Source organism: Schistocerca gregaria, unplaced genomic scaffold (genome assembly GCF_023897955.1).
Source record: "Schistocerca gregaria isolate iqSchGreg1 unplaced genomic scaffold, iqSchGreg1.2 ptg001750l, whole genome shotgun sequence".
In the NCBI taxonomy this organism is placed as follows: domain Eukaryota; kingdom Metazoa; phylum Arthropoda; class Insecta; order Orthoptera; family Acrididae; genus Schistocerca; species Schistocerca gregaria.
This window is the reverse complement of record NW_026063001.1, coordinates 1-27,379: the sequence shown is the minus strand read 5'-3', so window position 1 is coordinate 27,379 and position 27,379 is coordinate 1. Positions and strand designations below refer to the sequence as shown.

Below are 27,379 nucleotides of genomic sequence, written 5' to 3'. Positions count from 1 at the left end.
ACACACGCGAGACAGATAGCGTTTGGCTGTAGCCCCAGTGGCGCAATTGGTTAGCGCACGGTACTTATAAGGCAGTAGCCGTGAGCAATGCCGGGGTTGTAATTCGAGCCTCACCTGGGGCATACTTTTATGTCGTAACAGCTGACAGCATCTGGAGGCTAGATTTCAGATGTATCAGCTACGCCAACAAGTTTAATGTGCATTATATGCGGTAGGTGCGTCTTCCTCGGTAGTATAGTGGTTAGTATCCCCGCCTGTCACGCGGGAGACCGGGGTTCGATTCCCCGCCGGGGAGGCGCGACTTTTATCTCACAAATCTGCTCGAGTGTTGCGCGTGTGGGGTGGAAGAGCATTAACTTTGCCATTAACTTGCTGCAAAATGCTACATCGTAGGAAGTAGTTCTCGCATTCCTCACACTTTCTAATTATGGGGTTCGCTGTTAATGCCGACTCTCCACGCGTAGTAATCGATCTCGACACAATCAGCAAAAGATATAATTTTAGCAGAGCGTGGTTTCGATCCACGGACCTCTGGGTTATGGGCCCAGCACGCTTCCACTGCGCCACTCTGCTGTGTGGGGGTGTTCTAGCTCTTCGTCACATCACGTGGGACACTTGGACAGTGTTGTCTGCGTGGCTTTCACACGCGTACATTTAATTGCGCAACATCTCCTACAGCTCTCAGCTTGACTTGTCTCGACTTTGCTCGACTGACGCTACGCTGACGCTTGCAGGCAGCGGCATTTACCACCATCACCTCGACATGCAGCTGCGAGATGCACAGGAATAACACTGCACTCCTCGATGCGGCGACATACGAAATCCACTGCCGAGCTGCGCGTTGGCAACTAACAAAATGCCGACCGTGCCAGGATCAGAAGCTGGAATCTTCCGATCCGTTGTCAGACGCGTTATCCCTTGCGCCATAGGGCCACGGACTGTGTCTCGTTCTACGAGACAAGTGCACCTCTCTAAGAAACGTGTTCTTCAGGGCTCTGCAAGCTCCCAAGGAAGGCACTTCTCGTCCAGCGGCGTGGTCGCGGTGCGCTTGCAGAGCTTGGACCTTGCCACATATCTGCGCCCGCTGTTCGACAGGTAGCAGGAGGCAAGGCGCGCGTTTTTCTGCGTTTTTTCGTTGACTAGAGGCAGTTGATGTGCATGTAAGCGTAGCATATGAAACACGAATAGCACGAAGCATTCGTAGTTAGGTGCCAAAGTCGCAGTGTGGCCGCAGGTGGCGATCGTATGTATTTGTGGCCACCACTGGTTTGCAGCAAAGTGAATATGGCTAATTGAGAGCGTTTGGCTGTAGCCCCAGTGGCGCAATTGGTTAGCGCACGGTACTTATAAGGCAGTAGCCGTGAGCAATGCCGGGGTTGTAATTCGAGCCTCACCTGGGGCATACTTTTATGTCGTAACAGCTGACAGCATCTGGAGGCTAGATTTCAGATGTATCAGCTACGCCAACAAGTTTAATGTGCATTATATGCGGTAGGTGCGTCTTCCTCGGTAGTATAGTGGTTAGTATCCCCGCCTGTCACGCGGGAGACCGGGGTTCGATTCCCCGCCGGGGAGGCGCGACTTTTATCTCACAAATCTGCTCGAGTGTTGCGCGTGTGGGGTGGAAGAGCATTAACTTTGCCATTAACTTGCTGCAAAATGCTACATCGTAGGAAGTAGTTCTCGCATTCCTCACACTTTCTAATTATGGGGTTCGCTGTTAATGCCGACTCTCCACGCGTAGTAATCGATCTCGACACAATCAGCAAAAGATATAATTTTAGCAGAGCGTGGTTTCGATCCACGGACCTCTGGGTTATGGGCCCAGCACGCTTCCACTGCGCCACTCTGCTGTGTGGGGGTGTTCTAGCTCTTCGTCACATCACGTGGGACACTTGGACAGTGTTGTCTGCGTGGCTTTCACACGCGTACATTTAATTGCGCAACATCTCCTACAGCTCTCAGCTTGACTTGTCTCGACTTTGCTCGACTGACGCTACGCTGACGCTTGCAGGCAGCGGCATTTACCACCATCACCTCGACATGCAGCTGCGAGATGCACAGGAATAACACTGCACTCCTCGATGCGGCGACATACGAAATCCACTGCCGAGCTGCGCGTTGGCAACTAACAAAATGCCGACCGTGCCAGGATCAGAAGCTGGAATCTTCCGATCCGTTGTCAGACGCGTTATCCCTTGCGCCATAGGGCCACGGACTGTGTCTCGTTCTACGAGACAAGTGCACCTCTCTAAGAAACGTGTTCTTCAGGGCTCTGCAAGCTCCCAAGGAAGGCACTTCTCGTCCAGCGGCGTGGTCGCGGTGCGCTTGCAGAGCTTGGACCTTGCCACATATCTGCGCCCGCTGTTCGACAGGTAGCAGGAGGCAAGGCGCGCGTTTTTCTGCGTTTTTTCGTTGACTAGAGGCAGTTGATGTGCATGTAAGAGTAGCATATGAAACACGAATAGCACGAAGCATTCGTAGTTAGGTGCCAAAGTCGCAGTGTGGCCGCAGGTGGCGATCGTATGTATTTGTGGCCACCACTGGTTTGCAGCAAAGTGAATATGGCTAATTGAGAGCGTTTGGCTGTAGCCCCAGTGGCGCAATTGGTTAGCGCACGGTACTTATAAGGCAGTAGCCGTGAGCAATGCCGGGGTTGTAATTCGAGCCTCACCTGGGGCATACTTTTATGTCGTAACAGCTGACAGCATCTGGAGGCTAGATTTCAGATGTATCAGCTACGCCAACAAGTTTAATGTGCATTATATGCGGTAGGTGCGTCTTCCTCGGTAGTATAGTGGTTAGTATCCCCGCCTGTCACGCGGGAGACCGGGGTTCGATTCCCCGCCGGGGAGGCGCGACTTTTATCTCACAAATCTGCTCGAGTGTTGCGCGTGTGGGGTGGAAGAGCATTAACTTTGCCATTAACTTGCTGCAAAATGCTACATCGTAGGAAGTAGTTCTCGCATTCCTCACACTTTCTAATTATGGGGTTCGCTGTTAATGCCGACTCTCCACGCGTAGTAATCGATCTCGACACAATCAGCAAAAGATATAATTTTAGCAGAGCGTGGTTTCGATCCACGGACCTCTGGGTTATGGGCCCAGCACGCTTCCACTGCGCCACTCTGCTGTGTGGGGGTGTTCTAGCTCTTCGTCACATCACGTGGGACACTTGGACAGTGTTGTCTGCGTGGCTTTCACACGCGTACATTTAATTGCGCAACATCTCCTACAGCTCTCAGCTTGACTTGTCTCGACTTTGCTCGACTGACGCTACGCTGACGCTTGCAGGCAGCGGCATTTACCACCATCACCTCGACATGCAGCTGCGAGATGCACAGGAATAACACTGCACTCCTCGATGCGGCGACATACGAAATCCACTGCCGAGCTGCGCGTTGGCAACTAACAAAATGCCGACCGTGCCAGGATCAGAAGCTGGAATCTTCCGATCCGTTGTCAGACGCGTTATCCCTTGCGCCATAGGGCCACGGACTGTGTCTCGTTCTACGAGACAAGTGCACCTCTCTAAGAAACGTGTTCTTCAGGGCTCTGCAAGCTCCCAAGGAAGGCACTTCTCGTCCAGCGGCGTGGTCGCGGTGCGCTTGCAGAGCTGGGACCTTGCCACATATCTGCGCCCGCTGTTCGACAGGTAGCAGGAGGCAAGGCGCGCGTTTTTCTGCGTTTTTTCGTTGACTAGAGGCAGTTGATGTGCATGTAAGAGTAGCATATGAAACACGAATAGCACGAAGCATTCGTAGTTAGGTGCCAAAGTCGCAGTGTGGCCGCAGGTGGCGATCGTATGTATTTGTGGCCACCACTGGTTTGCAGCAAAGTGAATATGGCTAATTGAGAGCGTTTGGCTGTAGCCCCAGTGGCGCAATTGGTTAGCGCACGGTACTTATAAGGCAGTAGCCGTGAGCAATGCCGGGGTTGTAATTCGAGCCTCACCTGGGGCATACTTTTATGTCGTAACAGCTGACAGCATCTGGAGGCTAGATTTCAGATGTATCAGCTACGCCAACAAGTTTAATGTGCATTATATGCGGTAGGTGCGTCTTCCTCGGTAGTATAGTGGTTAGTATCCCCGCCTGTCACGCGGGAGACCGGGGGTTCGATTCCCCGCCGGGGAGGCGCGACTTTTATCTCACAAATCTGCTCGAGTGTTGCGCGTGTGGGGTGGAAGAGCATTAACTTTGCCATTAACTTGCTGCAAAATGCTACATCGTAGGAAGTAGTTCTCGCATTCCTCACACTTTCTAATTATGGGGTTCGCTGTTAATGCCGACTCTCCACGCGTAGTAATCGATCTCGACACAATCAGCAAAAGATATAATTTTAGCAGAGCGTGGTTTCGATCCACGGACCTCTGGGTTATGGGCCCAGCACGCTTCCACTGCGCCACTCTGCTGTGTGGGGGTGTTCTAGCTCTTCGTCACATCACGTGGGACACTTGGACAGTGTTGTCTGCGTGGCTTTCACACGCGTACATTTAATTGCGCAACATCTCCTACAGCTCTCAGCTTGACTTGTCTCGACTTTGCTCGACTGACGCTACGCTGACGCTTGCAGGCAGCGGCATTTACCACCATCACCTCGACATGCAGCTGCGAGATGCACAGGAATAACACTGCACTCCTCGATGCGGCGACATACGAAATCCACTGCCGAGCTGCGCGTTGGCAACTAACAAAATGCCGACCGTGCCAGGATCAGAAGCTGGAATCTTCCGATCCGTTGTCAGACGCGTTATCCCTTGCGCCATAGGGCCACGGACTGTGTCTCGTTCTACGAGACAAGTGCACCTCTCTAAGAAACGTGTTCTTCAGGGCTCTGCAAGCTCCCAAGGAAGGCACTTCTCGTCCAGCGGCGTGGTCGCGGTGCGCTTGCAGAGCTGGGACCTTGCCACATATCTGCGCCCGCTGTTCGACAGGTAGCAGGAGGCAAGGCGCGCGTTTTTCTGCGTTTTTTCGTTGACTAGAGGCAGTTGATGTGCATGTAAGAGTAGCATATGAAACACGAATAGCACGAAGCATTCGTAGTTAGGTGCCAAAGTCGCAGTGTGGCCGCAGGTGGCGATCGTATGTATTTGTGGCCACCACTGGTTTGCAGCAAAGTGAATATGGCTAATTGAGAGCGTTTGGCTGTAGCCCCAGTGGCGCAATTGGTTAGCGCACGGTACTTATAAGGCAGTAGCCGTGAGCAATGCCGGGGTTGTAATTCGAGCCTCACCTGGGGCATACTTTTATGTCGTAACAGCTGACAGCATCTGGAGGCTAGATTTCAGATGTATCAGCTACGCCAACAAGTTTAATGTGCATTATATGCGGTAGGTGCGTCTTCCTCGGTAGTATAGTGGTTAGTATCCCCGCCTGTCACGCGGGAGACCGGGGTTCGATTCCCCGCCGGGGAGGCGCGACTTTTATCTCACAAATCTGCTCGAGTGTTGCGCGTGTGGGGTGGAAGAGCATTAACTTTGCCATTAACTTGCTGCAAAATGCTACATCGTAGGAAGTAGTTCTCGCATTCCTCACACTTTCTAATTATGGGGTTCGCTGTTAATGCCGACTCTCCACGCGTAGTAATCGATCTCGACACAATCAGCAAAAGATATAATTTTAGCAGAGCGTGGTTTCGATCCACGGACCTCTGGGTTATGGGCCCAGCACGCTTCCACTGCGCCACTCTGCTGTGTGGGGGTGTTCTAGCTCTTCGTCACATCACGTGGGACACTTGGACAGTGTTGTCTGCGTGGCTTTCACACGCGTACATTTAATTGCGCAACATCTCCTACAGCTCTCAGCTTGACTTGTCTCGACTTTGCTCGACTGACGCTACGCTGACGCTTGCAGGCAGCGGCATTTACCACCATCACCTCGACATGCAGCTGCGAGATGCACAGGAATAACACTGCACTCCTCGATGCGGCGACATACGAAATCCACTGCCGAGCTGCGCGTTGGCAACTAACAAAATGCCGACCGTGCCAGGATCAGAAGCTGGAATCTTCCGATCCGTTGTCAGACGCGTTATCCCTTGCGCCATAGGGCCACGGACTGTGTCTCGTTCTACGAGACAAGTGCACCTCTCTAAGAAACGTGTTCTTCAGGGCTCTGCAAGCTCCCAAGGAAGGCACTTCTCGTCCAGCGGCGTGGTCGCGGTGCGCTTGCAGAGCTGGGACCTTGCCACATATCTGCGCCCGCTGTTCGACAGGTAGCAGGAGGCAAGGCGCGCGTTTTTCTGCGTTTTTTCGTTGACTAGAGGCAGTTGATGTGCATGTAAGCGTAGCATATGAAACACGAATAGCACGAAGCATTCGTAGTTAGGTGCCAAAGTCGCAGTGTGGCCGCAGGTGGCGATCGTATGTATTTGTGGCCACCACTGGTTTGCAGCAAAGTGAATATGGCTAATTGAGAGCGTTTGGCTGTAGCCCCAGTGGCGCAATTGGTTAGCGCACGGTACTTATAAGGCAGTAGCCGTGAGCAATGCCGGGGTTGTAATTCGAGCCTCACCTGGGGCATACTTTTATGTCGTAACAGCTGACAGCATCTGGAGGCTAGATTTCAGATGTATCAGCTACGCCAACAAGTTTAATGTGCATTATATGCGGTAGGTGCGTCTTCCTCGGTAGTATAGTGGTTAGTATCCCCGCCTGTCACGCGGGAGACCGGGGTTCGATTCCCCGCCGGGGAGGCGCGACTTTTATCTCACAAATCTGCTCGAGTGTTGCGCGTGTGGGGTGGAAGAGCATTAACTTTGCCATTAACTTGCTGCAAAATGCTACATCGTAGGAAGTAGTTCTCGCATTCCTCACACTTTCTAATTATGGGGTTCGCTGTTAATGCCGACTCTCCACGCGTAGTAATCGATCTCGACACAATCAGCAAAAGATATAATTTTAGCAGAGCGTGGTTTCGATCCACGGACCTCTGGGTTATGGGCCCAGCACGCTTCCACTGCGCCACTCTGCTGTGTGGGGGTGTTCTAGCTCTTCGTCACATCACGTGGGACACTTGGACAGTGTTGTCTGCGTGGCTTTCACACGCGTACATTTAATTGCGCAACATCTCCTACAGCTCTCAGCTTGACTTGTCTCGACTTTGCTCGACTGACGCTACGCTGACGCTTGCAGGCAGCGGCATTTACCACCATCACCTCGACATGCAGCTGCGAGATGCACAGGAATAACACTGCACTCCTCGATGCGGCGACATACGAAATCCACTGCCGAGCTGCGCGTTGGCAACTAACAAAATGCCGACCGTGCCAGGATCAGAAGCTGGAATCTTCCGATCCGTTGTCAGACGCGTTATCCCTTGCGCCATAGGGCCACGGACTGTGTCTCGTTCTACGAGACAAGTGCACCTCTCTAAGAAACGTGTTCTTCAGGGCTCTGCAAGCTCCCAAGGAAGGCACTTCTCGTCCAGCGGCGTGGTCGCGGTGCGCTTGCAGAGCTGGGACCTTGCCACATATCTGCGCCCGCTGTTCGACAGGTAGCAGGAGGCAAGGCGCGCGTTTTTCTGCGTTTTTTCGTTGACTAGAGGCAGTTGATGTGCATGTAAGAGTAGCATATGAAACACGAATAGCACGAAGCATTCGTAGTTAGGTGCCAAAGTCGCAGTGTGGCCGCAGGTGGCGATCGTATGTATTTGTGGCCACCACTGGTTTGCAGCAAAGTGAATATGGCTAATTGAGAGCGTTTGGCTGTAGCCCCAGTGGCGCAATTGGTTAGCGCACGGTACTTATAAGGCAGTAGCCGTGAGCAATGCCGGGGTTGTAATTCGAGCCTCACCTGGGGCATACTTTTATGTCGTAACAGCTGACAGCATCTGGAGGCTAGATTTCAGATGTATCAGCTACGCCAACAAGTTTAATGTGCATTATATGCGGTAGGTGCGTCTTCCTCGGTAGTATAGTGGTTAGTATCCCCGCCTGTCACGCGGGAGACCGGGGTTCGATTCCCCGCCGGGGAGGCGCGACTTTTATCTCACAAATCTGCTCGAGTGTTGCGCGTGTGGGGTGGAAGAGCATTAACTTTGCCATTAACTTGCTGCAAAATGCTACATCGTAGGAAGTAGTTCTCGCATTCCTCACACTTTCTAATTATGGGGTTCGCTGTTAATGCCGACTCTCCACGCGTAGTAATCGATCTCGACACAATCAGCAAAAGATATAATTTTAGCAGAGCGTGGTTTCGATCCACGGACCTCTGGGTTATGGGCCCAGCACGCTTCCACTGCGCCACTCTGCTGTGTGGGGGTGTTCTAGCTCTTCGTCACATCACGTGGGACACTTGGACAGTGTTGTCTGCGTGGCTTTCACACGCGTACATTTAATTGCGCAACATCTCCTACAGCTCTCAGCTTGACTTGTCTCGACTTTGCTCGACTGACGCTACGCTGACGCTTGCAGGCAGCGGCATTTACCACCATCACCTCGACATGCAGCTGCGAGATGCACAGGAATAACACTGCACTCCTCGATGCGGCGACATACGAAATCCACTGCCGAGCTGCGCGTTGGCAACTAACAAAATGCCGACCGTGCCAGGATCAGAAGCTGGAATCTTCCGATCCGTTGTCAGACGCGTTATCCCTTGCGCCATAGGGCCACGGACTGTGTCTCGTTCTACGAGACAAGTGCACCTCTCTAAGAAACGTGTTCTTCAGGGCTCTGCAAGCTCCCAAGGAAGGCACTTCTCGTCCAGCGGCGTGGTCGCGGTGCGCTTGCAGAGCTTGGACCTTGCCACATATCTGCGCCCGCTGTTCGACAGGTAGCAGGAGGCAAGGCGCGCGTTTTTCTGCGTTTTTTCGTTGACTAGAGGCAGTTGATGTGCATGTAAGAGTAGCATATGAAACACGAATAGCACGAAGCATTCGTAGTTAGGTGCCAAAGTCGCAGTGTGGCCGCAGGTGGCGATCGTATGTATTTGTGGCCACCACTGGTTTGCAGCAAAGTGAATATGGCTAATTGAGAGCGTTTGGCTGTAGCCCCAGTGGCGCAATTGGTTAGCGCACGGTACTTATAAGGCAGTAGCCGTGAGCAATGCCGGGGTTGTAATTCGAGCCTCACCTGGGGCATACTTTTATGTCGTAACAGCTGACAGCATCTGGAGGCTAGATTTCAGATGTATCAGCTACGCCAACAAGTTTAATGTGCATTATATGCGGTAGGTGCGTCTTCCTCGGTAGTATAGTGGTTAGTATCCCCGCCTGTCACGCGGGAGACCGGGGTTCGATTCCCCGCCGGGGAGGCGCGACTTTTATCTCACAAATCTGCTCGAGTGTTGCGCGTGTGGGGTGGAAGAGCATTAACTTTGCCATTAACTTGCTGCAAAATGCTACATCGTAGGAAGTAGTTCTCGCATTCCTCACACTTTCTAATTATGGGGTTCGCTGTTAATGCCGACTCTCCACGCGTAGTAATCGATCTCGACACAATCAGCAAAAGATATAATTTTAGCAGAGCGTGGTTTCGATCCACGGACCTCTGGGTTATGGGCCCAGCACGCTTCCACTGCGCCACTCTGCTGTGTGGGGGTGTTCTAGCTCTTCGTCACATCACGTGGGACACTTGGACAGTGTTGTCTGCGTGGCTTTCACACGCGTACATTTAATTGCGCAACATCTCCTACAGCTCTCAGCTTGACTTGTCTCGACTTTGCTCGACTGACGCTACGCTGACGCTTGCAGGCAGCGGCATTTACCACCATCACCTCGACATGCAGCTGCGAGATGCACAGGAATAACACTGCACTCCTCGATGCGGCGACATACGAAATCCACTGCCGAGCTGCGCGTTGGCAACTAACAAAATGCCGACCGTGCCAGGATCAGAAGCTGGAATCTTCCGATCCGTTGTCAGACGCGTTATCCCTTGCGCCATAGGGCCACGGACTGTGTCTCGTTCTACGAGACAAGTGCACCTCTCTAAGAAACGTGTTCTTCAGGGCTCTGCAAGCTCCCAAGGAAGGCACTTCTCGTCCAGCGGCGTGGTCGCGGTGCGCTTGCAGAGCTGGGACCTTGCCACATATCTGCGCCCGCTGTTCGACAGGTAGCAGGAGGCAAGGCGCGCGTTTTTCTGCGTTTTTTCGTTGACTAGAGGCAGTTGATGTGCATGTAAGAGTAGCATATGAAACACGAATAGCACGAAGCATTCGTAGTTAGGTGCCAAAGTCGCAGTGTGGCCGCAGGTGGCGATCGTATGTATTTGTGGCCACCACTGGTTTGCAGCAAAGTGAATATGGCTAATTGAGAGCGTTTGGCTGTAGCCCCAGTGGCGCAATTGGTTAGCGCACGGTACTTATAAGGCAGTAGCCGTGAGCAATGCCGGGGTTGTAATTCGAGCCTCACCTGGGGCATACTTTTATGTCGTAACAGCTGACAGCATCTGGAGGCTAGATTTCAGATGTATCAGCTACGCCAACAAGTTTAATGTGCATTATATGCGGTAGGTGCGTCTTCCTCGGTAGTATAGTGGTTAGTATCCCCGCCTGTCACGCGGGAGACCGGGGTTCGATTCCCCGCCGGGGAGGCGCGACTTTTATCTCACAAATCTGCTCGAGTGTTGCGCGTGTGGGGTGGAAGAGCATTAACTTTGCCATTAACTTGCTGCAAAATGCTACATCGTAGGAAGTAGTTCTCGCATTCCTCACACTTTCTAATTATGGGGTTCGCTGTTAATGCCGACTCTCCACGCGTAGTAATCGATCTCGACACAATCAGCAAAAGATATAATTTTAGCAGAGCGTGGTTTCGATCCACGGACCTCTGGGTTATGGGCCCAGCACGCTTCCACTGCGCCACTCTGCTGTGTGGGGGTGTTCTAGCTCTTCGTCACATCACGTGGGACACTTGGACAGTGTTGTCTGCGTGGCTTTCACACGCGTACATTTAATTGCGCAACATCTCCTACAGCTCTCAGCTTGACTTGTCTCGACTTTGCTCGACTGACGCTACGCTGACGCTTGCAGGCAGCGGCATTTACCACCATCACCTCGACATGCAGCTGCGAGATGCACATGAATAACACTGCACTCCTCGATGCGGCGACATACGAAATCCACTGCCGAGCTGCGCGTTGGCAACTAACAAAATGCCGACCGTGCCAGGATCAGAAGCTGGAATCTTCCGATCCGTTGTCAGACGCGTTATCCCTTGCGCCATAGGGCCACGGACTGTGTCTCGTTCTACGAGACAAGTGCACCTCTCTAAGAAACGTGTTCTTCAGGGCTCTGCAAGCTCCCAAGGAAGGCACTTCTCGTCCAGCGGCGTGGTCGCGGTGCGCTTGCAGAGCTTGGACCTTGCCACATATCTGCGCCCGCTGTTCGACAGGTAGCAGGAGGCAAGGCGCGCGTTTTTCTGCGTTTTTTCGTTGACTAGAGGCAGTTGATGTGCATGTAAGCGTAGCATATGAAACACGAATAGCACGAAGCATTCGTAGTTAGGTGCCAAAGTCGCAGTGTGGCCGCAGGTGGCGATCGTATGTATTTGTGGCCACCACTGGTTTGCAGCAAAGTGAATATGGCTAATTGAGAGCGTTTGGCTGTAGCCCCAGTGGCGCAATTGGTTAGCGCACGGTACTTATAAGGCAGTAGCCGTGAGCAATGCCGGGGTTGTAATTCGAGCCTCACCTGGGGCATACTTTTATGTCGTAACAGCTGACAGCATCTGGAGGCTAGATTTCAGATGTATCAGCTACGCCAACAAGTTTAATGTGCATTATATGCGGTAGGTGCGTCTTCCTCGGTAGTATAGTGGTTAGTATCCCCGCCTGTCACGCGGGAGACCGGGGTTCGATTCCCCGCCGGGGAGGCGCGACTTTTATCTCACAAATCTGCTCGAGTGTTGCGCGTGTGGGGTGGAAGAGCATTAACTTTGCCATTAACTTGCTGCAAAATGCTACATCGTAGGAAGTAGTTCTCGCATTCCTCACACTTTCTAATTATGGGGTTCGCTGTTAATGCCGACTCTCCACGCGTAGTAATCGATCTCGACACAATCAGCAAAAGATATAATTTTAGCAGAGCGTGGTTTCGATCCACGGACCTCTGGGTTATGGGCCCAGCACGCTTCCACTGCGCCACTCTGCTGTGTGGGGGTGTTCTAGCTCTTCGTCACATCACGTGGGACACTTGGACAGTGTTGTCTGCGTGGCTTTCACACGCGTACATTTAATTGCGCAACATCTCCTACAGCTCTCAGCTTGACTTGTCTCGACTTTGCTCGACTGACGCTACGCTGACGCTTGCAGGCAGCGGCATTTACCACCATCACCTCGACATGCAGCTGCGAGATGCACAGGAATAACACTGCACTCCTCGATGCGGCGACATACGAAATCCACTGCCGAGCTGCGCGTTGGCAACTAACAAAATGCCGACCGTGCCAGGATCAGAAGCTGGAATCTTCCGATCCGTTGTCAGACGCGTTATCCCTTGCGCCATAGGGCCACGGACTGTGTCTCGTTCTACGAGACAAGTGCACCTCTCTAAGAAACGTGTTCTTCAGGGCTCTGCAAGCTCCCAAGGAAGGCACTTCTCGTCCAGCGGCGTGGTCGCGGTGCGCTTGCAGAGCTGGGACCTTGCCACATATCTGCGCCCGCTGTTCGACAGGTAGCAGGAGGCAAGGCGCGCGTTTTTCTGCGTTTTTTCGTTGACTAGAGGCAGTTGATGTGCATGTAAGAGTAGCATATGAAACACGAATAGCACGAAGCATTCGTAGTTAGGTGCCAAAGTCGCAGTGTGGCCGCAGGTGGCGATCGTATGTATTTGTGGCCACCACTGGTTTGCAGCAAAGTGAATATGGCTAATTGAGAGCGTTTGGCTGTAGCCCCAGTGGCGCAATTGGTTAGCGCACGGTACTTATAAGGCAGTAGCCGTGAGCAATGCCGGGGTTGTAATTCGAGCCTCACCTGGGGCATACTTTTATGTCGTAACAGCTGACAGCATCTGGAGGCTAGATTTCAGATGTATCAGCTACGCCAACAAGTTTAATGTGCATTATATGCGGTAGGTGCGTCTTCCTCGGTAGTATAGTGGTTAGTATCCCCGCCTGTCACGCGGGAGACCGGGGTTCGATTCCCCGCCGGGGAGGCGCGACTTTTATCTCACAAATCTGCTCGAGTGTTGCGCGTGTGGGGTGGAAGAGCATTAACTTTGCCATTAACTTGCTGCAAAATGCTACATCGTAGGAAGTAGTTCTCGCATTCCTCACACTTTCTAATTATGGGGTTCGCTGTTAATGCCGACTCTCCACGCGTAGTAATCGATCTCGACACAATCAGCAAAAGATATAATTTTAGCAGAGCGTGGTTTCGATCCACGGACCTCTGGGTTATGGGCCCAGCACGCTTCCACTGCGCCACTCTGCTGTGTGGGGGTGTTCTAGCTCTTCGTCACATCACGTGGGACACTTGGACAGTGTTGTCTGCGTGGCTTTCACACGCGTACATTTAATTGCGCAACATCTCCTACAGCTCTCAGCTTGACTTGTCTCGACTTTGCTCGACTGACGCTACGCTGACGCTTGCAGGCAGCGGCATTTACCACCATCACCTCGACATGCAGCTGCGAGATGCACAGGAATAACACTGCACTCCTCGATGCGGCGACATACGAAATCCACTGCCGAGCTGCGCGTTGGCAACTAACAAAATGCCGACCGTGCCAGGATCAGAAGCTGGAATCTTCCGATCCGTTGTCAGACGCGTTATCCCTTGCGCCATAGGGCCACGGACTGTGTCTCGTTCTACGAGACAAGTGCACCTCTCTAAGAAACGTGTTCTTCAGGGCTCTGCAAGCTCCCAAGGAAGGCACTTCTCGTCCAGCGGCGTGGTCGCGGTGCGCTTGCAGAGCTGGGACCTTGCCACATATCTGCGCCCGCTGTTCGACAGGTAGCAGGAGGCAAGGCGCGCGTTTTTCTGCGTTTTTTCGTTGACTAGAGGCAGTTGATGTGCATGTAAGAGTAGCATATGAAACACGAATAGCACGAAGCATTCGTAGTTAGGTGCCAAAGTCGCAGTGTGGCCGCAGGTGGCGATCGTATGTATTTGTGGCCACCACTGGTTTGCAGCAAAGTGAATATGGCTAATTGAGAGCGTTTGGCTGTAGCCCCAGTGGCGCAATTGGTTAGCGCACGGTACTTATAAGGCAGTAGCCGTGAGCAATGCCGGGGTTGTAATTCGAGCCTCACCTGGGGCATACTTTTATGTCGTAACAGCTGACAGCATCTGGAGGCTAGATTTCAGATGTATCAGCTACGCCAACAAGTTTAATGTGCATTATATGCGGTAGGTGCGTCTTCCTCGGTAGTATAGTGGTTAGTATCCCCGCCTGTCACGCGGGAGACCGGGGTTCGATTCCCCGCCGGGGAGGCGCGACTTTTATCTCACAAATCTGCTCGAGTGTTGCGCGTGTGGGGTGGAAGAGCATTAACTTTGCCATTAACTTGCTGCAAAATGCTACATCGTAGGAAGTAGTTCTCGCATTCCTCACACTTTCTAATTATGGGGTTCGCTGTTAATGCCGACTCTCCACGCGTAGTAATCGATCTCGACACAATCAGCAAAAGATATAATTTTAGCAGAGCGTGGTTTCGATCCACGGACCTCTGGGTTATGGGCCCAGCACGCTTCCACTGCGCCACTCTGCTGTGTGGGGGTGTTCTAGCTCTTCGTCACATCACGTGGGACACTTGGACAGTGTTGTCTGCGTGGCTTTCACACGCGTACATTTAATTGCGCAACATCTCCTACAGCTCTCAGCTTGACTTGTCTCGACTTTGCTCGACTGACGCTACGCTGACGCTTGCAGGCAGCGGCATTTACCACCATCACCTCGACATGCAGCTGCGAGATGCACAGGAATAACACTGCACTCCTCGATGCGGCGACATACGAAATCCACTGCCGAGCTGCGCGTTGGCAACTAACAAAATGCCGACCGTGCCAGGATCAGAAGCTGGAATCTTCCGATCCGTTGTCAGACGCGTTATCCCTTGCGCCATAGGGCCACGGACTGTGTCTCGTTCTACGAGACAAGTGCACCTCTCTAAGAAACGTGTTCTTCAGGGCTCTGCAAGCTCCCAAGGAAGGCACTTCTCGTCCAGCGGCGTGGTCGCGGTGCGCTTGCAGAGCTTGGACCTTGCCACATATCTGCGCCCGCTGTTCGACAGGTAGCAGGAGGCAAGGCGCGCGTTTTTCTGCGTTTTTTCGTTGACTAGAGGCAGTTGATGTGCATGTAAGCGTAGCATATGAAACACGAATAGCACGAAGCATTCGTAGTTAGGTGCCAAAGTCGCAGTGTGGCCGCAGGTGGCGATCGTATGTATTTGTGGCCACCACTGGTTTGCAGCAAAGTGAATATGGCTAATTGAGAGCGTTTGGCTGTAGCCCCAGTGGCGCAATTGGTTAGCGCACGGTACTTATAAGGCAGTAGCCGTGAGCAATGCCGGGGTTGTAATTCGAGCCTCACCTGGGGCATACTTTTATGTCGTAACAGCTGACAGCATCTGGAGGCTAGATTTCAGATGTATCAGCTACGCCAACAAGTTTAATGTGCATTATATGCGGTAGGTGCGTCTTCCTCGGTAGTATAGTGGTTAGTATCCCCGCCTGTCACGCGGGAGACCGGGGTTCGATTCCCCGCCGGGGAGGCGCGACTTTTATCTCACAAATCTGCTCGAGTGTTGCGCGTGTGGGGTGGAAGAGCATTAACTTTGCCATTAACTTGCTGCAAAATGCTACATCGTAGGAAGTAGTTCTCGCATTCCTCACACTTTCTAATTATGGGGTTCGCTGTTAATGCCGACTCTCCACGCGTAGTAATCGATCTCGACACAATCAGCAAAAGATATAATTTTAGCAGAGCGTGGTTTCGATCCACGGACCTCTGGGTTATGGGCCCAGCACGCTTCCACTGCGCCACTCTGCTGTGTGGGGGTGTTCTAGCTCTTCGTCACATCACGTGGGACACTTGGACAGTGTTGTCTGCGTGGCTTTCACACGCGTACATTTAATTGCGCAACATCTCCTACAGCTCTCAGCTTGACTTGTCTCGACTTTGCTCGACTGACGCTACGCTGACGCTTGCAGGCAGCGGCATTTACCACCATCACCTCGACATGCAGCTGCGAGATGCACAGGAATAACACTGCACTCCTCGATGCGGCGACATACGAAATCCACTGCCGAGCTGCGCGTTGGCAACTAACAAAATGCCGACCGTGCCAGGATCAGAAGCTGGAATCTTCCGATCCGTTGTCAGACGCGTTATCCCTTGCGCCATAGGGCCACGGACTGTGTCTCGTTCTACGAGACAAGTGCACCTCTCTAAGAAACGTGTTCTTCAGGGCTCTGCAAGCTCCCAAGGAAGGCACTTCTCGTCCAGCGGCGTGGTCGCGGTGCGCTTGCAGAGCTTGGACCTTGCCACATATCTGCGCCCGCTGTTCGACAGGTAGCAGGAGGCAAGGCGCGCGTTTTTCTGCGTTTTTTCGTTGACTAGAGGCAGTTGATGTGCATGTAAGCGTAGCATATGAAACACGAATAGCACGAAGCATTCGTAGTTAGGTGCCAAAGTCGCAGTGTGGCCGCAGGTGGCGATCGTATGTATTTGTGGCCACCACTGGTTTGCAGCAAAGTGAATATGGCTAATTGAGAGCGTTTGGCTGTAGCCCCAGTGGCGCAATTGGTTAGCGCACGGTACTTATAAGGCAGTAGCCGTGAGCAATGCCGGGGTTGTAATTCGAGCCTCACCTGGGGCATACTTTTATGTCGTAACAGCTGACAGCATCTGGAGGCTAGATTTCAGATGTATCAGCTACGCCAACAAGTTTAATGTGCATTATATGCGGTAGGTGCGTCTTCCTCGGTAGTATAGTGGTTAGTATCCCCGCCTGTCACGCGGGAGACCGGGGTTCGATTCCCCGCCGGGGAGGCGCGACTTTTATCTCACAAATCTGCTCGAGTGTTGCGCGTGTGGGGTGGAAGAGCATTAACTTTGCCATTAACTTGCTGCAAAATGCTACATCGTAGGAAGTAGTTCTCGCATTCCTCACACTTTCTAATTATGGGGTTCGCTGTTAATGCCGACTCTCCACGCGTAGTAATCGATCTCGACACAATCAGCAAAAGATATAATTTTAGCAGAGCGTGGTTTCGATCCACGGACCTCTGGGTTATGGGCCCAGCACGCTTCCACTGCGCCACTCTGCTGTGTGGGGGTGTTCTAGCTCTTCGTCACATCACGTGGGACACTTGGACAGTGTTGTCTGCGTGGCTTTCACACGCGTACATTTAATTGCGCAACATCTCCTACAGCTCTCAGCTTGACTTGTCTCGACTTTGCTCGACTGACGCTACGCTGACGCTTGCAGGCAGCGGCATTTACCACCATCACCTCGACATGCAGCTGCGAGATGCACAGGAATAACACTGCACTCCTCGATGCGGCGACATACGAAATCCACTGCCGAGCTGCGCGTTGGCAACTAACAAAATGCCGACCGTGCCAGGATCAGAAGCTGGAATCTTCCGATCCGTTGTCAGACGCGTTATCCCTTGCGCCATAGGGCCACGGACTGTGTCTCGTTCTACGAGACAAGTGCACCTCTCTAAGAAACGTGTTCTTCAGGGCTCTGCAAGCTCCCAAGGAAGGCACTTCTCGTCCAGCGGCGTGGTCGCGGTGCGCTTGCAGAGCTTGGACCTTGCCACATATCTGCGCCCGCTGTTCGACAGGTAGCAGGAGGCAAGGCGCGCGTTTTTCTGCGTTTTTTCGTTGACTAGAGGCAGTTGATGTGCATGTAAGCGTAGCATATGAAACACGAATAGCACGAAGCATTCGTAGTTAGGTGCCAAAGTCGCAGTGTGGCCGCAGGTGGCGATCGTATGTATTTGTGGCCACCACTGGTTTGCAGCAAAGTGAATATGGCTAATTGAGAGCGTTTGGCTGTAGCCCCAGTGGCGCAATTGGTTAGCGCACGGTACTTATAAGGCAGTAGCCGTGAGCAATGCCGGGGTTGTAATTCGAGCCTCACCTGGGGCATACTTTTATGTCGTAACAGCTGACAGCATCTGGAGGCTAGATTTCAGATGTATCAGCTACGCCAACAAGTTTAATGTGCATTATATGCGGTAGGTGCGTCTTCCTCGGTAGTATAGTGGTTAGTATCCCCGCCTGTCACGCGGGAGACCGGGGTTCGATTCCCCGCCGGGGAGGCGCGACTTTTATCTCACAAATCTGCTCGAGTGTTGCGCGTGTGGGGTGGAAGAGCATTAACTTTGCCATTAACTTGCTGCAAAATGCTACATCGTAGGAAGTAGTTCTCGCATTCCTCACACTTTCTAATTATGGGGTTCGCTGTTAATGCCGACTCTCCACGCGTAGTAATCGATCTCGACACAATCAGCAAAAGATATAATTTTAGCAGAGCGTGGTTTCGATCCACGGACCTCTGGGTTATGGGCCCAGCACGCTTCCACTGCGCCACTCTGCTGTGTGGGGGTGTTCTAGCTCTTCGTCACATCACGTGGGACACTTGGACAGTGTTGTCTGCGTGGCTTTCACACGCGTACATTTAATTGCGCAACATCTCCTACAGCTCTCAGCTTGACTTGTCTCGACTTTGCTCGACTGACGCTACGCTGACGCTTGCAGGCAGCGGCATTTACCACCATCACCTCGACATGCAGCTGCGAGATGCACAGGAATAACACTGCACTCCTCGATGCGGCGACATACGAAATCCACTGCCGAGCTGCGCGTTGGCAACTAACAAAATGCCGACCGTGCCAGGATCAGAAGCTGGAATCTTCCGATCCGTTGTCAGACGCGTTATCCCTTGCGCCATAGGGCCACGGACTGTGTCTCGTTCTACGAGACAAGTGCACCTCTCTAAGAAACGTGTTCTTCAGGGCTCTGCAAGCTCCCAAGGAAGGCACTTCTCGTCCAGCGGCGTGGTCGCGGTGCGCTTGCAGAGCTTGGACCTTGCCACATATCTGCGCCCGCTGTTCGACAGGTAGCAGGAGGCAAGGCGCGCGTTTTTCTGCGTTTTTTCGTTGACTAGAGGCAGTTGATGTGCATGTAAGCGTAGCATATGAAACACGAATAGCACGAAGCATTCGTAGTTAGGTGCCAAAGTCGCAGTGTGGCCGCAGGTGGCGATCGTATGTATTTGTGGCCACCACTGGTTTGCAGCAAAGTGAATATGGCTAATTGAGAGCGTTTGGCTGTAGCCCCAGTGGCGCAATTGGTTAGCGCACGGTACTTATAAGGCAGTAGCCGTGAGCAATGCCGGGGTTGTAATTCGAGCCTCACCTGGGGCATACTTTTATGTCGTAACAGCTGACAGCATCTGGAGGCTAGATTTCAGATGTATCAGCTACGCCAACAAGTTTAATGTGCATTATATGCGGTAGGTGCGTCTTCCTCGGTAGTATAGTGGTTAGTATCCCCGCCTGTCACGCGGGAGACCGGGGTTCGATTCCCCGCCGGGGAGGCGCGACTTTTATCTCACAAATCTGCTCGAGTGTTGCGCGTGTGGGGTGGAAGAGCATTAACTTTGCCATTAACTTGCTGCAAAATGCTACATCGTAGGAAGTAGTTCTCGCATTCCTCACACTTTCTAATTATGGGGTTCGCTGTTAATGCCGACTCTCCACGCGTAGTAATCGATCTCGACACAATCAGCAAAAGATATAATTTTAGCAGAGCGTGGTTTCGATCCACGGACCTCTGGGTTATGGGCCCAGCACGCTTCCACTGCGCCACTCTGCTGTGTGGGGGTGTTCTAGCTCTTCGTCACATCACGTGGGACACTTGGACAGTGTTGTCTGCGTGGCTTTCACACGCGTACATTTAATTGCGCAACATCTCCTACAGCTCTCAGCTTGACTTGTCTCGACTTTGCTCGACTGACGCTACGCTGACGCTTGCAGGCAGCGGCATTTACCACCATCACCTCGACATGCAGCTGCGAGATGCACAGGAATAACACTGCACTCCTCGATGCGGCGACATACGAAATCCACTGCCGAGCTGCGCGTTGGCAACTAACAAAATGCCGACCGTGCCAGGATCAGAAGCTGGAATCTTCCGATCCGTTGTCAGACGCGTTATCCCTTGCGCCATAGGGCCACGGACTGTGTCTCGTTCTACGAGACAAGTGCACCTCTCTAAGAAACGTGTTCTTCAGGGCTCTGCAAGCTCCCAAGGAAGGCACTTCTCGTCCAGCGGCGTGGTCGCGGTGCGCTTGCAGAGCTTGGACCTTGCCACATATCTGCGCCCGCTGTTCGACAGGTAGCAGGAGGCAAGGCGCGCGTTTTTCTGCGTTTTTTCGTTGACTAGAGGCAGTTGATGTGCATGTAAGCGTAGCATATGAAACACGAATAGCACGAAGCATTCGTAGTTAGGTGCCAAAGTCGCAGTGTGGCCGCAGGTGGCGATCGTATGTATTTGTGGCCACCACTGGTTTGCAGCAAAGTGAATATGGCTAATTGAGAGCGTTTGGCTGTAGCCCCAGTGGCGCAATTGGTTAGCGCACGGTACTTATAAGGCAGTAGCCGTGAGCAATGCCGGGGTTGTAATTCGAGCCTCACCTGGGGCATACTTTTATGTCGTAACAGCTGACAGCATCTGGAGGCTAGATTTCAGATGTATCAGCTACGCCAACAAGTTTAATGTGCATTATATGCGGTAGGTGCGTCTTCCTCGGTAGTATAGTGGTTAGTATCCCCGCCTGTCACGCGGGAGACCGGGGTTCGATTCCCCGCCGGGGAGGCGCGACTTTTATCTCACAAATCTGCTCGAGTGTTGCGCGTGTGGGGTGGAAGAGCATTAACTTTGCCATTAACTTGCTGCAAAATGCTACATCGTAGGAAGTAGTTCTCGCATTCCTCACACTTTCTAATTATGGGGTTCGCTGTTAATGCCGACTCTCCACGCGTAGTAATCGATCTCGACACAATCAGCAAAAGATATAATTTTAGCAGAGCGTGGTTTCGATCCACGGACCTCTGGGTTATGGGCCCAGCACGCTTCCACTGCGCCACTCTGCTGTGTGGGGGTGTTCTAGCTCTTCGTCACATCACGTGGGACACTTGGACAGTGTTGTCTGCGTGGCTTTCACACGCGTACATTTAATTGCGCAACATCTCCTACAGCTCTCAGCTTGACTTGTCTCGACTTTGCTCGACTGACGCTACGCTGACGCTTGCAGGCAGCGGCATTTACCACCATCACCTCGACATGCAGCTGCGAGATGCACAGGAATAACACTGCACTCCTCGATGCGGCGACATACGAAATCCACTGCCGAGCTGCGCGTTGGCAACTAACAAAATGCCGACCGTGCCAGGATCAGAAGCTGGAATCTTCCGATCCGTTGTCAGACGCGTTATCCCTTGCGCCATAGGGCCACGGACTGTGTCTCGTTCTACGAGACAAGTGCACCTCTCTAAGAAACGTGTTCTTCAGGGCTCTGCAAGCTCCCAAGGAAGGCACTTCTCGTCCAGCGGCGTGGTCGCGGTGCGCTTGCAGAGCTGGGACCTTGCCACATATCTGCGCCCGCTGTTCGACAGGTAGCAGGAGGCAAGGCGCGCGTTTTTCTGCGTTTTTTTCGTTGACTAGAGGCAGTTGATGTGCATGTAAGCGTAGCATATGAAACACGAATAGCACGAAGCATTCGTAGTTAGGTGCCAAAGTCGCAGTGTGGCCGCAGGTGGCGATCGTATGTATTTGTGGCCACCACTGGTTTGCAGCAAAGTGAATATGGCTAATTGAGAGCGTTTGGCTGTAGCCCCAGTGGCGCAATTGGTTAGCGCACGGTACTTATAAGGCAGTAGCCGTGAGCAATGCCGGGGTTGTAATTCGAGCCTCACCTGGGGCATACTTTTATGTCGTAACAGCTGACAGCATCTGGAGGCTAGATTTCAGATGTATCAGCTACGCCAACAAGTTTAATGTGCATTATATGCGGTAGGTGCGTCTTCCTCGGTAGTATAGTGGTTAGTATCCCCGCCTGTCACGCGGGAGACCGGGGTTCGATTCCCCGCCGGGGAGGCGCGACTTTTATCTCACAAATCTGCTCGAGTGTTGCGCGTGTGGGGTGGAAGAGCATTAACTTTGCCATTAACTTGCTGCAAAAATGCTACATCGTAGGAAGTAGTTCTCGCATTCCTCACACTTTCTAATTATGGGGTTCGCTGTTAATGCCGACTCTCCACGCGTAGTAATCGATCTCGACACAATCAGCAAAAGATATAATTTTAGCAGAGCGTGGTTTCGATCCACGGACCTCTGGGTTATGGGCCCAGCACGCTTCCACTGCGCCACTCTGCTGTGTGGGGGTGTTCTAGCTCTTCGTCACATCACGTGGGACACTTGGACAGTGTTGTCTGCGTGGCTTTCACACGCGTACATTTAATTGCGCAACATCTCCTACAGCTCTCAGCTTGACTTGTCTCGACTTTGCTCGACTGACGCTACGCTGACGCTTGCAGGCAGCGGCATTTACCACCATCACCTCGACATGCAGCTGCGAGATGCACAGGAATAACACTGCACTCCTCGATGCGGCGACATACGAAATCCACTGCCGAGCTGCGCGTTGGCAACTAACAAAATGCCGACCGTGCCAGGATCAGAAGCTGGAATCTTCCGATCCGTTGTCAGACGCGTTATCCCTTGCGCCATAGGGCCACGGACTGTGTCTCGTTCTACGAGACAAGTGCACCTCTCTAAGAAACGTGTTCTTCAGGGCTCTGCAAGCTCCCAAGGAAGGCACTTCTCGTCCAGCGGCGTGGTCGCGGTGCGCTTGCAGAGCTTGGACCTTGCCACATATCTGCGCCCGCTGTTCGACAGGTAGCAGGAGGCAAGGCGCGCGTTTTTCTGCGTTTTTTCGTTGACTAGAGGCAGTTGATGTGCATGTAAGCGTAGCATATGAAACACGAATAGCACGAAGCATTCGTAGTTAGGTGCCAAAGTCGCAGTGTGGCCGCAGGTGGCGATCGTATGTATTTGTGGCCACCACTGGTTTGCAGCAAAGTGAATATGGCTAATTGAGAGCGTTTGGCTGTAGCCCCAGTGGCGCAATTGGTTAGCGCACGGTACTTATAAGGCAGTAGCCGTGAGCAATGCCGGGGTTGTAATTCGAGCCTCACCTGGGGCATACTTTTATGTCGTAACAGCTGACAGCATCTGGAGGCTAGATTTCAGATGTATCAGCTACGCCAACAAGTTTAATGTGCATTATATGCGGTAGGTGCGTCTTCCTCGGTAGTATAGTGGTTAGTATCCCCGCCTGTCACGCGGGAGACCGGGGTTCGATTCCCCGCCGGGGAGGCGCGACTTTTATCTCACAAATCTGCTCGAGTGTTGCGCGTGTGGGGTGGAAGAGCATTAACTTTGCCATTAACTTGCTGCAAAATGCTACATCGTAGGAAGTAGTTCTCGCATTCCTCACACTTTCTAATTATGGGGTTCGCTGTTAATGCCGACTCTCCACGCGTAGTAATCGATCTCGACACAATCAGCAAAAGATATAATTTTAGCAGAGCGTGGTTTCGATCCACGGACCTCTGGGTTATGGGCCCAGCACGCTTCCACTGCGCCACTCTGCTGTGTGGGGGTGTTCTAGCTCTTCGTCACATCACGTGGGACACTTGGACAGTGTTGTCTGCGTGGCTTTCACACGCGTACATTTAATTGCGCAACATCTCCTACAGCTCTCAGCTTGACTTGTCTCGACTTTGCTCGACTGACGCTACGCTGACGCTTGCAGGCAGCGGCATTTACCACCATCACCTCGACATGCAGCTGCGAGATGCACAGGAATAACACTGCACTCCTCGATGCGGCGACATACGAAATCCACTGCCGAGCTGCGCGTTGGCAACTAACAAAATGCCGACCGTGCCAGGATCAGAAGCTGGAATCTTCCGATCCGTTGTCAGACGCGTTATCCCTTGCGCCATAGGGCCACGGACTGTGTCTCGTTCTACGAGACAAGTGCACCTCTCTAAGAAACGTGTTCTTCAGGGCTCTGCAAGCTCCCAAGGAAGGCACTTCTCGTCCAGCGGCGTGGTCGCGGTGCGCTTGCAGAGCTGGGACCTTGCCACATATCTGCGCCCGCTGTTCGACAGGTAGCAGGAGGCAAGGCGCGCGTTTTTCTGCGTTTTTTCGTTGACTAGAGGCAGTTGATGTGCATGTAAGCGTAGCATATGAAACACGAATAGCACGAAGCATTCGTAGTTAGGTGCCAAAGTCGCAGTGTGGCCGCAGGTGGCGATCGTATGTATTTGTGGCCACCACTGGTTTGCAGCAAAGTGAATATGGCTAATTGAGAGCGTTTGGCTGTAGCCCCAGTGGCGCAATTGGTTAGCGCACGGTACTTATAAGGCAGTAGCCGTGAGCAATGCCGGGGTTGTAATTCGAGCCTCACCTGGGGCATACTTTTATGTCGTAACAGCTGACAGCATCTGGAGGCTAGATTTCAGATGTATCAGCTACGCCAACAAGTTTAATGTGCATTATATGCGGTAGGTGCGTCTTCCTCGGTAGTATAGTGGTTAGTATCCCCGCCTGTCACGCGGGAGACCGGGGTTCGATTCCCCGCCGGGAGGCGCGACTTTTATCTCACAAATCTGCTCGAGTGTTGCGCGTGTGGGGTGGAAGAGCATTAACTTTGCCATTAACTTGCTGCAAAATGCTACATCGTAGGAAGTAGTTCTCGCATTCCTCACACTTTCTAATTATGGGGTTCGCTGTTAATGCCGACTCTCCACGCGTAGTAATCGATCTCGACACAATCAGCAAAAGATATAATTTTAGCAGAGCGTGGTTTCGATCCACGGACCTCTGGGTTATGGCCCAGCACGCTTCCACTGCGCCACTCTGCTGTGTGGGGGTGTTCTAGCTCTTCGTCACATCACGTGGGACACTTGGACAGTGTTGTCTGCGTGGCTTTCACACGCGTACATTTAATTGCGCAACATCTCCTACAGCTCTCAGCTTGACTTGTCTCGACTTTGCTCGACTGACGCTACGCTGACGCTTGCAGGCAGCGGCATTTACCACCATCACCTCGACATGCAGCTGCGAGATGCACAGGAATAACACTGCACTCCTCGATGCGGCGACATACGAAATCCACTGCCGAGCTGCGCGTTGGCAACTAACAAAATGCCGACCGTGCCAGGATCAGAAGCTGGAATCTTCCGATCCGTTGTCAGACGCGTTATCCCTTGCGCCATAGGGCCACGGACTGTGTCTCGTTCTACGAGACAAGTGCACCTCTCTAAGAAACGTGTTCTTCAGGGCTCTGCAAGCTCCCAAGGAAGGCACTTCTCGTCCAGCGGCGTGGTCGCGGTGCGCTTGCAGAGCTTGGACCTTGCCACATATCTGCGCCCGCTGTTCGACAGGTAGCAGGAGGCAAGGCGCGCGTTTTTCTGCGTTTTTTCGTTGACTAGAGGCAGTTGATGTGCATGTAAGCGTAGCATATGAAACACGAATAGCACGAAGCATTCGTAGTTAGGTGCCAAAGTCGCAGTGTGGCCGCAGGTGGCGATCGTATGTATTTGTGGCCACCACTGGTTTGCAGCAAAGTGAATATGGCTAATTGAGAGCGTTTGGCTGTAGCCCCAGTGGCGCAATTGGTTAGCGCACGGTACTTATAAGGCAGTAGCCGTGAGCAATGCCGGGGTTGTAATTCGAGCCTCACCTGGGGCATACTTTTATGTCGTAACAGCTGACAGCATCTGGAGGCTAGATTTCAGATGTATCAGCTACGCCAACAAGTTTAATGTGCATTATATGCGGTAGGTGCGTCTTCCTCGGTAGTATAGTGGTTAGTATCCCCGCCTGTCACGCGGGAGACCGGGGTTCGATTCCCCGCCGGGGAGGCGCGACCTTTATCTCACAAATCTGCTCGAGTGTTGCGCGTGTGGGGTGGAAGAGCATTAACTTTGCCATTAACTTGCTGCAAAATGCTACATCGTAGGAAGTAGTTCTCGCATTCCTCACACTTTCTAATTATGGGGTTCGCTGTTAATGCCGACTCTCCACGCGTAGTAATCGATCTCGACACAATCAGCAAAAGATATAATTTTAGCAGAGCGTGGTTTCGATCCACGGACCTCTGGGTTATGGGCCCAGCACGCTTCCACTGCGCCACTCTGCTGTGTGGGGGTGTTCTAGCTCTTCGTCACATCACGTGGGACACTTGGACAGTGTTGTCTGCGTGGCTTTCACACGCGTACATTTAATTGCGCAACATCTCCTACAGCTCTCAGCTTGACTTGTCTCGACTTTGCTCGACTGACGCTACGCTGACGCTTGCAGGCAGCGGCATTTACCACCATCACCTCGACATGCAGCTGCGAGATGCACAGGAATAACACTGCACTCCTCGATGCGGCGACATACGAAATCCACTGCCGAGCTGCGCGTTGGCAACTAACAAAATGCCGACCGTGCCAGGATCAGAAGCTGGAATCTCCCGATCCGTTGTCAGACGCGTTATCCCTTGCGCCATAGGGCCACGGACTGTGTCTCGTTCTACGAGACAAGTGCACCTCTCTAAGAAACGTGTTCTTCAGGGCTCTGCAAGCTCCCAAGGAAGGCACTTCTCGTCCAGCGGCGTGGTCGCGGTGCGCTTGCAGAGCTGGGACCTTGCCACATATCTGCGCCCGCTGTTCGACAGGTAGCAGGAGGCAAGGCGCGCGCGTTTTTCTGCGTTTTTTCGTTGACTAGAGGCAGTTGATGTGCATGTAAGCGTAGCATATGAAACACGAATAGCACGAAGCATTCGTAGTTAGGTGCCAAAGTCGCAGTGTGGCCGCAGGTGGCGATCGTATGTATTTGTGGCCACCACTGGTTTGCAGCAAAGTGAATATGGCTAATTGAGAGCGTTTGGCTGTAGCCCCAGTGGCGCAATTGGTTAGCGGCACGGTACTTATAAGGCAGTAGCCGTGAGCAATGCCGGGGTTGTAATTCGAGCCTCACCTGGGGCATACTTTTATGTCGTAACAGCTGACAGCATCTGGAGGCTAGATTTCAGATGTATCAGCTACGCCAACAAGTTTAATGTGCATTATATGCGGTAGGTGCGTCTTCCTCGGTAGTATAGTGGTTAGTATCCCCGCCTGTCACGCGGGAGACCGGGGTTCGATTCCCCGCCGGGGAGGCGCGACTTTTATCTCACAAATCTGCTCGAGTGTTGCGCGTGTGGGGTGGAAAGAGCATTAACTTTGCCATTAACTTGCTGCAAAATGCTACATCGTAGGAAGTAGTTCTCGCATTCCTCACACTTTCTAATTATGGGGTTCGCTGTTAATGCCGACTCTCCACGCGTAGTAATCGATCTCGAATCTGTCTCGCGTGTGT

The 27,379-nt window shown here is 52.6% G+C and overlaps 42 non-coding genes across 42 annotated transcripts; 22 read left to right on the top strand and 20 right to left on the bottom strand.

Annotated features, from left to right (window-relative positions):
• The first annotated feature begins 223 nt into the window (after positions 1–223).
• Positions 224–295, top strand: Trnad-guc (transfer RNA aspartic acid (anticodon GUC)). Its single transcript has one exon. It is a non-coding gene; the product is annotated as a tRNA-Asp (tRNA).
• Positions 296–501: 206 nt separating this feature from the next.
• Trnam-cau (transfer RNA methionine (anticodon CAU)) lies at positions 502–573 on the bottom strand. The gene has a single exon. It is a non-coding gene; the product is annotated as a tRNA-Met (tRNA).
• A 930-nt stretch (positions 574–1,503) lies between these two features.
• Trnad-guc (transfer RNA aspartic acid (anticodon GUC)) lies at positions 1,504–1,575 on the top strand. Its single transcript has one exon. It is a non-coding gene; the product is annotated as a tRNA-Asp (tRNA).
• A 206-nt stretch (positions 1,576–1,781) lies between these two features.
• On the bottom strand, positions 1,782–1,853 carry Trnam-cau (transfer RNA methionine (anticodon CAU)). Its single transcript has one exon. It is a non-coding gene; the product is annotated as a tRNA-Met (tRNA).
• Positions 1,854–2,783: 930 nt separating this feature from the next.
• Positions 2,784–2,855, top strand: Trnad-guc (transfer RNA aspartic acid (anticodon GUC)). Its single transcript has one exon. It is a non-coding gene; the product is annotated as a tRNA-Asp (tRNA).
• Positions 2,856–3,061: 206 nt separating this feature from the next.
• Trnam-cau (transfer RNA methionine (anticodon CAU)) lies at positions 3,062–3,133 on the bottom strand. Its single transcript has one exon. It is a non-coding gene; the product is annotated as a tRNA-Met (tRNA).
• Positions 3,134–4,063: 930 nt separating this feature from the next.
• Trnad-guc (transfer RNA aspartic acid (anticodon GUC)) lies at positions 4,064–4,136 on the top strand. The gene has a single exon. It is a non-coding gene; the product is annotated as a tRNA-Asp (tRNA).
• A 206-nt stretch (positions 4,137–4,342) lies between these two features.
• On the bottom strand, positions 4,343–4,414 carry Trnam-cau (transfer RNA methionine (anticodon CAU)). The gene has a single exon. It is a non-coding gene; the product is annotated as a tRNA-Met (tRNA).
• Positions 4,415–5,344: 930 nt separating this feature from the next.
• On the top strand, positions 5,345–5,416 carry Trnad-guc (transfer RNA aspartic acid (anticodon GUC)). The gene has a single exon. It is a non-coding gene; the product is annotated as a tRNA-Asp (tRNA).
• Positions 5,417–5,622: 206 nt separating this feature from the next.
• On the bottom strand, positions 5,623–5,694 carry Trnam-cau (transfer RNA methionine (anticodon CAU)). Its single transcript has one exon. It is a non-coding gene; the product is annotated as a tRNA-Met (tRNA).
• Positions 5,695–6,624: 930 nt separating this feature from the next.
• On the top strand, positions 6,625–6,696 carry Trnad-guc (transfer RNA aspartic acid (anticodon GUC)). The gene has a single exon. It is a non-coding gene; the product is annotated as a tRNA-Asp (tRNA).
• A 206-nt stretch (positions 6,697–6,902) lies between these two features.
• Trnam-cau (transfer RNA methionine (anticodon CAU)) lies at positions 6,903–6,974 on the bottom strand. The gene has a single exon. It is a non-coding gene; the product is annotated as a tRNA-Met (tRNA).
• A 930-nt stretch (positions 6,975–7,904) lies between these two features.
• Positions 7,905–7,976, top strand: Trnad-guc (transfer RNA aspartic acid (anticodon GUC)). Its single transcript has one exon. It is a non-coding gene; the product is annotated as a tRNA-Asp (tRNA).
• A 206-nt stretch (positions 7,977–8,182) lies between these two features.
• Trnam-cau (transfer RNA methionine (anticodon CAU)) lies at positions 8,183–8,254 on the bottom strand. Its single transcript has one exon. It is a non-coding gene; the product is annotated as a tRNA-Met (tRNA).
• A 930-nt stretch (positions 8,255–9,184) lies between these two features.
• Trnad-guc (transfer RNA aspartic acid (anticodon GUC)) lies at positions 9,185–9,256 on the top strand. The gene has a single exon. It is a non-coding gene; the product is annotated as a tRNA-Asp (tRNA).
• A 206-nt stretch (positions 9,257–9,462) lies between these two features.
• Positions 9,463–9,534, bottom strand: Trnam-cau (transfer RNA methionine (anticodon CAU)). Its single transcript has one exon. It is a non-coding gene; the product is annotated as a tRNA-Met (tRNA).
• A 930-nt stretch (positions 9,535–10,464) lies between these two features.
• Trnad-guc (transfer RNA aspartic acid (anticodon GUC)) lies at positions 10,465–10,536 on the top strand. The gene has a single exon. It is a non-coding gene; the product is annotated as a tRNA-Asp (tRNA).
• A 206-nt stretch (positions 10,537–10,742) lies between these two features.
• Trnam-cau (transfer RNA methionine (anticodon CAU)) lies at positions 10,743–10,814 on the bottom strand. The gene has a single exon. It is a non-coding gene; the product is annotated as a tRNA-Met (tRNA).
• A 930-nt stretch (positions 10,815–11,744) lies between these two features.
• Positions 11,745–11,816, top strand: Trnad-guc (transfer RNA aspartic acid (anticodon GUC)). The gene has a single exon. It is a non-coding gene; the product is annotated as a tRNA-Asp (tRNA).
• Positions 11,817–12,022: 206 nt separating this feature from the next.
• On the bottom strand, positions 12,023–12,094 carry Trnam-cau (transfer RNA methionine (anticodon CAU)). The gene has a single exon. It is a non-coding gene; the product is annotated as a tRNA-Met (tRNA).
• A 930-nt stretch (positions 12,095–13,024) lies between these two features.
• On the top strand, positions 13,025–13,096 carry Trnad-guc (transfer RNA aspartic acid (anticodon GUC)). The gene has a single exon. It is a non-coding gene; the product is annotated as a tRNA-Asp (tRNA).
• Positions 13,097–13,302: 206 nt separating this feature from the next.
• Trnam-cau (transfer RNA methionine (anticodon CAU)) lies at positions 13,303–13,374 on the bottom strand. The gene has a single exon. It is a non-coding gene; the product is annotated as a tRNA-Met (tRNA).
• Positions 13,375–14,304: 930 nt separating this feature from the next.
• On the top strand, positions 14,305–14,376 carry Trnad-guc (transfer RNA aspartic acid (anticodon GUC)). The gene has a single exon. It is a non-coding gene; the product is annotated as a tRNA-Asp (tRNA).
• A 206-nt stretch (positions 14,377–14,582) lies between these two features.
• On the bottom strand, positions 14,583–14,654 carry Trnam-cau (transfer RNA methionine (anticodon CAU)). Its single transcript has one exon. It is a non-coding gene; the product is annotated as a tRNA-Met (tRNA).
• Positions 14,655–15,584: 930 nt separating this feature from the next.
• On the top strand, positions 15,585–15,656 carry Trnad-guc (transfer RNA aspartic acid (anticodon GUC)). The gene has a single exon. It is a non-coding gene; the product is annotated as a tRNA-Asp (tRNA).
• A 206-nt stretch (positions 15,657–15,862) lies between these two features.
• On the bottom strand, positions 15,863–15,934 carry Trnam-cau (transfer RNA methionine (anticodon CAU)). Its single transcript has one exon. It is a non-coding gene; the product is annotated as a tRNA-Met (tRNA).
• Positions 15,935–16,864: 930 nt separating this feature from the next.
• Trnad-guc (transfer RNA aspartic acid (anticodon GUC)) lies at positions 16,865–16,936 on the top strand. The gene has a single exon. It is a non-coding gene; the product is annotated as a tRNA-Asp (tRNA).
• Positions 16,937–17,142: 206 nt separating this feature from the next.
• On the bottom strand, positions 17,143–17,214 carry Trnam-cau (transfer RNA methionine (anticodon CAU)). The gene has a single exon. It is a non-coding gene; the product is annotated as a tRNA-Met (tRNA).
• Positions 17,215–18,144: 930 nt separating this feature from the next.
• On the top strand, positions 18,145–18,216 carry Trnad-guc (transfer RNA aspartic acid (anticodon GUC)). The gene has a single exon. It is a non-coding gene; the product is annotated as a tRNA-Asp (tRNA).
• Positions 18,217–18,422: 206 nt separating this feature from the next.
• On the bottom strand, positions 18,423–18,494 carry Trnam-cau (transfer RNA methionine (anticodon CAU)). The gene has a single exon. It is a non-coding gene; the product is annotated as a tRNA-Met (tRNA).
• A 930-nt stretch (positions 18,495–19,424) lies between these two features.
• Positions 19,425–19,496, top strand: Trnad-guc (transfer RNA aspartic acid (anticodon GUC)). Its single transcript has one exon. It is a non-coding gene; the product is annotated as a tRNA-Asp (tRNA).
• Positions 19,497–19,702: 206 nt separating this feature from the next.
• Trnam-cau (transfer RNA methionine (anticodon CAU)) lies at positions 19,703–19,774 on the bottom strand. The gene has a single exon. It is a non-coding gene; the product is annotated as a tRNA-Met (tRNA).
• A 930-nt stretch (positions 19,775–20,704) lies between these two features.
• Positions 20,705–20,776, top strand: Trnad-guc (transfer RNA aspartic acid (anticodon GUC)). The gene has a single exon. It is a non-coding gene; the product is annotated as a tRNA-Asp (tRNA).
• Positions 20,777–20,982: 206 nt separating this feature from the next.
• Trnam-cau (transfer RNA methionine (anticodon CAU)) lies at positions 20,983–21,054 on the bottom strand. Its single transcript has one exon. It is a non-coding gene; the product is annotated as a tRNA-Met (tRNA).
• A 931-nt stretch (positions 21,055–21,985) lies between these two features.
• On the top strand, positions 21,986–22,057 carry Trnad-guc (transfer RNA aspartic acid (anticodon GUC)). The gene has a single exon. It is a non-coding gene; the product is annotated as a tRNA-Asp (tRNA).
• A 207-nt stretch (positions 22,058–22,264) lies between these two features.
• Trnam-cau (transfer RNA methionine (anticodon CAU)) lies at positions 22,265–22,336 on the bottom strand. Its single transcript has one exon. It is a non-coding gene; the product is annotated as a tRNA-Met (tRNA).
• Positions 22,337–23,266: 930 nt separating this feature from the next.
• On the top strand, positions 23,267–23,338 carry Trnad-guc (transfer RNA aspartic acid (anticodon GUC)). Its single transcript has one exon. It is a non-coding gene; the product is annotated as a tRNA-Asp (tRNA).
• A 206-nt stretch (positions 23,339–23,544) lies between these two features.
• On the bottom strand, positions 23,545–23,616 carry Trnam-cau (transfer RNA methionine (anticodon CAU)). Its single transcript has one exon. It is a non-coding gene; the product is annotated as a tRNA-Met (tRNA).
• A 930-nt stretch (positions 23,617–24,546) lies between these two features.
• Trnad-guc (transfer RNA aspartic acid (anticodon GUC)) lies at positions 24,547–24,618 on the top strand. Its single transcript has one exon. It is a non-coding gene; the product is annotated as a tRNA-Asp (tRNA).
• A 1,206-nt stretch (positions 24,619–25,824) lies between these two features.
• Positions 25,825–25,896, top strand: Trnad-guc (transfer RNA aspartic acid (anticodon GUC)). Its single transcript has one exon. It is a non-coding gene; the product is annotated as a tRNA-Asp (tRNA).
• A 206-nt stretch (positions 25,897–26,102) lies between these two features.
• Trnam-cau (transfer RNA methionine (anticodon CAU)) lies at positions 26,103–26,174 on the bottom strand. The gene has a single exon. It is a non-coding gene; the product is annotated as a tRNA-Met (tRNA).
• A 933-nt stretch (positions 26,175–27,107) lies between these two features.
• Trnad-guc (transfer RNA aspartic acid (anticodon GUC)) lies at positions 27,108–27,179 on the top strand. The gene has a single exon. It is a non-coding gene; the product is annotated as a tRNA-Asp (tRNA).
• The last annotated feature ends 200 nt before the right edge of the window (positions 27,180–27,379 follow it).